This window comes from Lissotriton helveticus, chromosome 1_1, assembly GCF_964261635.1.
Source record: "Lissotriton helveticus chromosome 1_1, aLisHel1.1, whole genome shotgun sequence".
Lineage (NCBI taxonomy): Eukaryota > Metazoa > Chordata > Amphibia > Caudata > Salamandridae > Lissotriton > Lissotriton helveticus.
Window position 1 is genome coordinate 1,790,599,935 of NC_136057.1, and position 9,998 is coordinate 1,790,609,932.

General features: G+C 44.7%; 1 protein-coding gene across 2 annotated transcripts in view; it reads right to left on the bottom strand.

Moving 5' to 3' along the window:
* The window catches only part of SEPTIN3 (septin 3), a 106,808-nt gene extending 98,583 nt beyond the window's left edge, over positions 1–8,225 (bottom strand). The window contains exon 1 of one of the 2 annotated variants that reach the window (XM_078640543.1): positions 8,129–8,225. The gene's annotated coding sequence lies outside the window, so the exon portion shown is untranslated. The remainder of the gene's footprint in view (positions 1–8,128) is intronic. The other variant, XM_078640547.1, reaches the window with a different exon arrangement.
* Between the last annotated feature and the right edge of the window lie 1,773 nt (positions 8,226–9,998).

Here is a 9,998-nt window from a genome sequence, read left to right on the forward strand (position 1 = left end):
TAACTTTGAGTGATTCACCAAGTCAAAAGCACTTGACAAATCTACAAAGCAAAGGTGAAGGGAGCCCTCCCTTGCAAAGGTGTATTTTCCGATTATTAGTTCTAAATTCAAGCACTGTTCGGTTGTTCCAACGCCTCGTCTGAAGCCATACTGGGCTACAGATAAGATATTTTTTTCTTCTACCCATTGCTCTCGCCTGGCCAACAACATTCTGCCCATGACTTTAGATGTTGAGTCAAGCAAAGATAATGGGCGATAGCAACTAGCACTACTCCTATTCCCCTTTTTAAAAATGGGAACTATCAGACTCTCCGCCCAAGTGGCAGGTATCACCCGTCAATTGTTGCATTCAAAAATGTGTGCAAAACAGGTACCCAAAATCCATATTATATTTAAATACATCAATTGGGACCCCATCAGGGCCAGCCACTTTGCCACTATTCTTAAGGGCTGTTCTGATTTCCTCTTGACTTATGCTTCCTATGTTGGTGTTTTTTAAGATCATAACGGTTTTATCCTCATTTTTATTATACCCTGATGTGTTTCATTAAAAATTACTTCAAAATGGGTTAAAGAGTCTGCTGGAGTCACTACGGTACCAATTTTTACTGATTGGACATCTTTGAGGAATGGTTGATCCAGGGTTCTCCCAGGCATTATCCCTGATCTCCGATTTTCTTTGGGTAAGAGCTTCTTTATATGATTTCCGGAGAATACTAATTTCTTCCCTATTACGCTGGATAGTTTTTAGTGCAGACTTTAAATCTCTATTTAATCTAGAGCATAGGGGAGTGCGATACATTTGACTTAGGATTCCTTCGCAAATTATCAGAGATTACAGCGGAGATACTTAGGAAGGCCATAACTATGTCAATGCTATTTGAGGCAGGTTATAATATGATGATTAATTTTTTTGTTGGATCCTATTTGTAAAGGCTTCTGGGTCGACACCTGCCCATTTAATTGAAATCCCATTTTCACCTTGTGTTTTTATATCCACAGCGTGAATGCTTGGTACAGATTTTTCAAGTTATTAACAGGGGGTGGTGATCACATAATAAACTTGGAGAAACAAAGCATTTAGATATAAATGACCTAAGATTTATTGAAGTAATAAAATGATCAATACATGAGGATGATCTTACTCCTTCAAAGGTATTAATAATACCCCTATCCTCGCATCCACTCCCCTTTATAACCTTCTCTGTAATTTCCAGGTTATACTTAGACATGACAAAGTTTATACTTTCCCCATAGTTGTTATGTGGAAAATGTGCAGAGGCACTGCCTAATTCCTCTTCATAACCACTTTGAATCCCCGGTATAAGATTGCATGGTTCAATATTAAAGTCTCCCGCCCAAATTAAGGAACAATCCGGACCTACACTGTTCATGAAGTCCGTCAGCTCCTCATCTAGAAATGTGATAACTTCATAGCTTGAAGCATTAAAAATATTATTAGTAAAAATTAATCACTATAATGTCATTAGTCCCTTTTCTGAATAAAATAAAAACTGGAAATTTGGCACCTTTGTTTTAAAGTCAGCCTAGAAGACAATGATATAAGTGCTGTTAACCCCCACTTGCCCTACCTGCCTTTGAGGGGATAGCATTTGTTGAAATCGTCTTAAACCCATTCACAAAGAAGTTATCTATAAGCCAAGTCTCTTGTATTAAAACCACATCGTATTGTTGGATGCTTTTGAGCCAGTTTACGTCCCACAATTTGTTCCTTGCCCCAGCTATATTCCATGTCATTATATGTAGGCATTCCTGCTGTGAGTTGCTAAAAAGGTTTGACTCAACCACCATGATAGACCTTTTCTTACATCTAGCAGTACTAACCTCCCTAACTGTAGTTATCTGACTCAAACTCCTCCCTGCATGATTTAATGTGTCTAGCTGGATAGCAGGGTTAATCACAGGAGATGAGGGAGACCGAACAATGATGTTCTCCAAAGGAGACGGACTTGCAGATTATAGTCAGTCACAACCGTCTAACCCGGACAAAGGAGCGAATCTATTAACTAGATTTAAATGAGGTGGTCTCTGTGTGGTTCCATACAATGCTCTCGAGTAATTTGGTACTCGAGGCATTGATCACCCTTTCAGGGTGAATTGACGGGGTCTATAAAAGAACCTTAATTGTAAAAGGGAGATTTTACTAGAATAATACTCTAAGTTGGTACTCCCTATATGGTCTAGCAAAAATCTCACAACCTGCTCATTATTAAAATTGGCAACTATACAGTCCTCTCCCCATTCTTCCTAGAGTGTCCAATCCAAGCAGAACGTCTGGCCATGATCATCTGGTTACTGATGTCCCAATCCCAAACCCCAACATCCTTCAATTGAGTTGTAAGCCAATGCATAGTTTTGGCCATCAACTGGTCGGTAGTTTCAGTCAGTCCATCCTGTAAAACTGGGACATTCTGCAGGACCACTACCAAGGGGGCAGCGGCTGGAGGGAGATGTAAAACCTGGGAGCCCTCTGAAGCTGGACTATGATCCACTCCCTCATACATCTGTGGGGGTTCTGGGCGTTGAGATCCCGGTCTCAAACTGGGTACTTTATCACCCACAATCCCCACACATGGTCTGTTTTCCTCCCCTCCCTGAGTGCAAGAGCTGGCCTGAGCAGAGCCACTGGAGCTAGCCCCCAGCTCACCCACTTTACCTCCCGCTTTACCTCCCACACACACTAAACCAGCATCATAAATACTAACAACATCCCCATTCCTCCCAGGTACTATTGGCATTGATGGTATTTGCCTAGCTATGGATGGTTTAGGAGGCATGGAATTTTCAAGTACTGCATTACTCAGCTCGTTAGAGGTATTAGCCATTAACCAATTACTAGGAACTAGAGAACCCTCTAAATTGCAAAGGTTCTTCATAACCTTCAGTTCAAAATTAGTTATTCTTTCCTCGATTTTTGACAGCCTGTGGATGAGAAGGGACAAAGAAGATACAATTAAATTACCCTGTTTAGACCACATAGCGTCATTGTCTTTAACAGCGGGATCACCTGAAAGATCTAAAATCAGGTCGCCAGGCATACTTGGCAGTGAGTCCACCGTTGTTGGAGATGGCAATGGTGTAGTTCCTTCATTTGTATTTGTCCTTTTAATTTTTGCAGGTTTCTGTCTCTGGGCCCCCCCCGCTTCCTCTTTTGTGATGGCTCTGGGGTTAAAGCAGAAGAATTGATTTTACGGTGAGGGGCAGATCTTGTAGCAATGCGTGGGGGTGGGCAATTTAGGGTGTTTGCTGTAACCACCTCAACCAGCTCAACAGGTGGTAAAATATTATGTATTCCCAGTCCCCCTTGTATTTCCGATGGTTCATTTAAGGACTGTCCAAGATTACTTGCTTTGACTAAAGGATCGATATCTGCAACTAAAGAACAGTCAGGAGTACGAGCAAATGCCAGGGCACCCAAAGATGAACGTTTGGCCATTTGTGGATCAAGAGATAAACGGCGCTCTGTCAATGCTATCTCATGAGCAAGGACCGAACTGGCTCTAATTAAGAACTGGTCCAAAGTTCCCACCACGCTGCCAGAGGGCTGCGCAGTTCTCCCTTTGCCCTCACGCAAATTCATCATCGCTGTACTTCTGGTGTAATAAAGGATAGAAATAACAGTTTTGTGGGTTCAGCCTACCCAATTGATAACACCTGTCCCAGAACAAGCCGTATGTCAAGTTGGACTGACCTTATGATGATATCAAGCTTAGAGAATGGGCCCAGCCCGGCCTCGTCCATTCTCTAACGGGCTCAAATGGGCCCGCCCTTGGCCCGGGCTTCGCCCAGCGCGCCCCTGCGTTCATCCCGCGCAGCTGGTGCTGCGAGGCACTAAGTAACGTCTAGGAGGAAGGCACAGGTGCGGGCAGTTGCTGCGTGGGTCCCTGGGACTTGCAGTCCACACAGAAATGCAGGCGTTCACCTCCTCAGTTCGCGATGCGTCTCTCATAGAAGTGTTCTCATAGAAAGGAACTTTTTTTGTTGTTGTTGGATCTAGAACCCTGTTCCCTTTTTGTTAGAAGGGTATCTCTCTTATGAGTGCTGGCTTCTAGGATGGCATTTCGTAGAACAGCCCAACTCCGTACCTGCCAGAATGTCACAGGTTGGTAATGAGCCCTGCAAGCGGAGCCTATAAATGCTCTAAGGGCCCACAGGAACCAGGACCTCAGATGTTGCGCGTCTCACTCCATTCCCAGTCAGGCCATGCCCCATCAAAAGACATTTGACACCCTAAAGTCAGCTCTGTGCTCAGCACCTGTCCAGAAGGCACCTGACTTCAGTAAGGAATTCATTTTTCAGACAGAGGCCTCTGAACGTCCCCAGGGAGCAGCGTCGGAGTGCCACTGTGAGGGAAGCCTTTGCTATGGTTTGGTCCCTGAAGAAGCTGAGGCTCTACCTGTTTGGGACTCACTTCAGAGTTCAAATTGACCATGGGCCACTTAGATGGTTGATGCAGATGAGAGGAGAGAACCTCAATTTGTTGATATGGTCCATTTACATACCTACAGGGTATGGACTTCACTGTGGAACACAGACCTGCGACTGACCATTCAATGCAGATGGCCTTTCCAGGCTCTCCCACTTAGATGATCAGAATCACCAGGACAAGGAATAGGTGCTCAAAACCATTCATCTAGGGAGTGGGAGCATGTAAGGAAATGTCTCTTTCTGTATGTTCATCCCCATGTTTTTGGACTGATACTGCTGGTTTTTAGACTCTGAGAGTACACCGAGGCCTGCTAACCAGACCTCAGTGCATGTGGCCTTACCTGTAAACTGGTATGTTGAATTGGCTTTTACCCACTTGGCTTACCTGTACGTCCCTAGTATATGATACCCTGGGTACCCATGGCATGTAAATTAGAGTCCCCCTGGTATATGTGTAAGTCACCTCTGTGGCAAGTCTATTGAAACCTGATGCAGGGTACAATAGGCAAAGCATGTAACTTTGCATATTTTGACAGTGATAATGCAGAACTGTTGTTTTCTTATTGTGTTAAAGCTTGGTCACCCAATTGGCGATTGCAGAGTTACATACTGACCTTTCAGCTGTGCTAACTCCGGAACTGTGTGACCAAAGTGGGTCATCCAAGGTATCAAACAACTTGTTACATTAAGCCCGGCTTGATTCGCAGGTGTAAATTAATATAACAAGTTGCAGTGCGCAACTTTAAAAAAATTGCCACTTTGTTGCCTTAAGTCCCCTGTGCACATACTGGTTGTACGTAGCGTCCTGTCCCTAAGACAGCTTTCTGCCATTCCTCCTGCAGGAAGTCACATAAGAGTTAGCCCAAAAGGCATGCTTCAAAGAAGAAGCCATCTTTGAGCGGCAAATGGATAACACTTGCGAGAGGGACCTCTTCATTTTTCAGACAGATAGGCAGGCATTTGGGACAGGAGAGGAGAAACCACTTGCCAAATCGGTTTTCCAGAGGCGTGTAGCCCCCTCGGTAGCCACACCTCTAGGTTGGGGTAGGCATCTCAAAACGCCAGGAGAGGGGTCCTGCCATATTGGAAGTGGGCAGAATGGTGCATCCTGGAATGCCCAGAGGCCACACTTTGCAGGAGGTGGTCATCAGGTAGGAGGGAACCAGGTAGCCATTGGCTACAAACCGCATCCTGCCCTGAGGGCAATATATGAGTTGCTATCGACCGCATCGCATCCACAGCATCCTTTAAGCATCTTCAGCATCGTTCATCCCTTGCATCAGGACTACTTCCATAGAAAAGTCCTGCAAAGACTAAAATTACCTGGATCTGACTGAAGACTACTTCACCTGCTGAGGTAACTGTTTCTAAGGACCTGGTTGGTCCCCCTGACTCTCTCCCTACTGGAGTTGGTCGTCTAAAGTAACTGTAAGTGACTACATTCCAACTAGCGCAAACTTTTGGGTGAAAAAGCTTCTAAGTGTGAAATTTGTTGAATTTGCCAGTGCTTTTTGTGGTTGAGTAAAACAACCCGATTTACTATACTTTGTAAATTCTATATCTCTGGAACCCTCCAGTGTATAACGAAGGCCACTGGATGTGCATCAATTTATGTGGTAGGATTGACTAAATTATACAGCAAAACAAATTATGCAGCAAAAAGGAGTACATTTTTTGTTAGGATTACTTCATTCTTTTGTAATTTTTGCACATGCTAATACTGTCTGGGAAAAGGTTTCACCTCATTTGTGTCAGTTTTTAAAAAAAATGCTGAAAAAGAAAACTAAATGATGACCAGTTAACCTTGCAAATGGCCTTCCACTACGCATGAACAAGTCTCCACTTTATTTGTAACTTTTGATTCGTTTACGTGACAAACAATTTTTTGTTTAAATTTGCAGATTATGCAACCGATGGTCGATTATAGGGCAAATGCAGCAAATCAATAATTGTGCTAAAATAGCTGCGGTCGCAGAATAACATAAATCCAGTAGCCCGGCCCATAACTCGTCTTCCACAAGAGAGTGTGTAGGGACGAAGGTTAATGTAGCTATTCAAACACAGGAACTCGTTTAGAGTTTGGTGGATGGGTTACTCCATCACAACGGCCCGCCTTATTACAAGTCATTAGATGCTAAGGCAATTGTAATAGGGTGGACAGGATAACTGTCACGTATGTAATAGAGTGTCCATCCACCAAATAAGGCCTATAGGGAAAGTGCTAATGTACATTTATATTTGAGTTGCTTATACTTTGTATGAATACTTGTCAACAATTACCGGTTTGACACTGAAGTACAGCGATTAGGGAGAGCAGGTTACACAAAGACTTTGCTAAGGCATATCCATTTACAGTTACAGTGAAGCTTAGAACCCTCAATGACAAGTTACATAAGATATCCCTCTGTTTTGTAGAGTTCCTTGACTAACAGAGGTGACAAGGCAGAGTGGTGGATCCCTGTGTCTCTATTATCGCTCTCATCCCATTCCCCTTTCCCCGCTTCTACCAATGGCCCTCATATTCCTGTGCATGTGGTCACTGGTGGGGGTGGTGAGAGACGGAAAAGAGCATCGCTTCCACTGGATTATGCACAGAAGGTTAGTGCATCCTTTCAAAGACTTGTAAGGTGTATAAGGAATTTCGTTCCTTCACAACTGATTTTCGCTACGCTGGGAAAAAGGTCACATACAAAATATTAAATTAACTAAGACAACGTTGGGATGTGAAGGGTACGTAAATATAGTGTCCAATAAGATAACCAGTCGTTTAATATTGATGAGTAGTCTAAGAAAAGTTCTGTGGTATCAATATAGACCTATCACCACTACCATATCATATTACGGAAGTGTTTGTTGTCTTTCCACAATTCCCACCAAGTTCCATTAATTGCTACTTTTTGCCTAACATTTTCCAGGCAGAGAAATATATATATCTTTAAAATATATTGGAATACATGCAAACGCAACCACCATTTTATTAGGTATATATACTGCAATGGTATCATAAGCGGGGCTGACTGTAAAAGTACACAGCATTGGTAATTTCTTTCCAGTTTAGGCGCATTTCATAATTTGGTGTTATAAATTATTTGCAATCATCATGTTTGTATGGACATTAGAAAACATAAACTGTTCATAAATTAAAAAAAATACTAGTCAACAATTACCGGTTTCACATTAAAATAATCACCTTTCACGGGCTAATCTTGCAGGTTCCTGTAGTAATGTCACAGTCTAACCCCATCTTCCTAGAGTGTTATCCTTGAAATTATGTCACCCTCTGTCCCAGGTTTCTAGCGGTCAATGGACCCCTCGGGGCTCTTGGTCCCGGTGCCACTGCACCTGCTGCACCAATGGTAGCTACGCCTCTGTTCCTGATGCAATCTCACTCCGCCTTGCACTCTAGTCGCACAATTATTTTTTTCATCCCACTTCTTGTCCCATCTCTTCGTTGTAACCCTCTCGGCCTTGCTTAGACCCTTCTTTCTATTCATGGCAAGAAATTACAACAGCCATTCCCGGCCTCTAAAATGCACCCATACTTGATAGAGCGACCCTCTGCGCGAGCCTGTTCTAACGTGACGTTAGCACTGAAGACAGGTCACGTGCCCTGGCTGGCAGCGTCGACGCGAGCGCCTTAAAAGCCAGTCCTTCAGGGGAAGGGGAAGCTTAGTCTTACCTGGCTCTGCAGAGGTGGGCGGGTCCAGTCATTGCCCCCGGCCCCCTCTTTACCTGCCCATCGTGTCCCCGACTTTGGACGGGTCCCCGGGGCACTCCCTGGTCGGCGTCAGTGAAGTACAGCAGGGCAGGAAGGAGGGTCAAGGGGCAGGACTGCTTTCTTTGCAAAGGGCACCGAGTCCCCTGTTCATCACTGCCCACCCCCCGGACATTTCCGGGCGAGGTGCCAGCTGTCCGAGCGAGCTTGGCATGAAGAGGTCGCTTGTTGCCCTCCCACAGGGGGTGGGGATCCCAGCATACCAGCCCGGTCGCCCTCACCCGGGATATTCTGACTAGTCGGCAGCATTCCATCTAGCCCTTCTAGAACATTCCGCAGCATCGAGAACATTCTGACCTGCCCGTGGGTCCCGGTGCCCACCCAGATGCTTGCATCCCGCTGGGACCTTTCCGAACCGCACCCCGCCCTGGCTCTCCTGAGGTGAAATCCCACCTTGGCCACGGATCTCCCAAGGAAGCCAGTTTTGAGTAGCGTTGTATTTATTTCCTGAAAGAAACAGCAACTTGTTACGGGATGTCAGTCACATATTAAGTGAGACAAGTTATAGTTCAGCAGGAATAAAAAAAACATCAGCCGTCGAAAGGTGCAAAATAGTTGAATGATGACTACACATCATCTGATATTCTGTCTTTTCCCGGCAAACACTGCCTGCATTAGGTACTTACTGTTTTTCCCCTCTGTTGTCTTAGTTTCAAGCTTAGTGAACATACCTTATTTAAATGTTTTAATACAGCTCAGTGTGTGCAGGAATCACTGCTAAGATCTAGCTATTGGTGATCATACCAGTGGAGAAGGCCAAATATATTGGAGTGTTCTTAGACACTGAACTCACACTCAATGCCCGGGCCAATCGCACTGTGGCCACTTGCTTCTGGATAATAGGGATGCTCAGAATTTTTTACCTCTTATCCCTCAGCCTCCACCTCAGCAGGTTGCATTAGCCCTGGTTATGTCCAGATTAAACTATTGTAACTCACTCTATCTGGACTCCAACATCAGCACTCCGCACAAACTCCAAGTAACACAGAATGCACTTGCTAGAATCACTTGCCAGGAGCCAATCGGCTGCTATGAGGTTGGGACCCCACATTAGCTCCCCATCAGAAAGCCCATTATGTTTAAGGCATAAGGCCTTTTTTTCTCCCCAATCCGGCAAGGCTTAAAGATATGTTTCACTGGCATTCCCCAAGTAGAAACGTGCGTTCAGCACACCAATACTTGCTTGCTCTGCCTAGGACTCTAAAGAAGAAATGGGCAGATAGAGCCTTCTCGATTGTAAACTCTGGAACACTCTTCCGCAAAGCATGAGGGCTATTCCACAGTTGTTGCCTTTTAGGAAACCTCTTAAAACCTTACTCCATGCTTTATAGACAGTTTATCAGGTGGATTTTCAGTTAGGATTTGGCATTGGACGGCCGGTAATAACGCCTTGACGCCTTAAGGTGATTGTCACGCTCTATAAATGCAAAATCAAGATCAAATCATCCATGTGCAGATTCAAATTCCAGCATGGTCAACTCAGCATCTCATTCTTCTGAGGCTGGTATAATGAGTATCAGTTCAGTTTAGGGAATAGCAACTGCACCCAGGGGTGTTATATGTACATTACTGTGGTCAATTTCTTTATAAAAATGCAAGCTTTCCCCCTGACCCCGCAGGGTACATATGTGGCGGTTTGTGGTTCCCTGGCTGGCTCCCCCCTCAACCTCATGTCCATATATTCTCCCCCCACATTGCTTACTTCTACACTGGCACAGACCTCTGCCCTCCTGACCACTCTCCCTCTGGGCACCGCAGTTGTGGGCGGCGACTT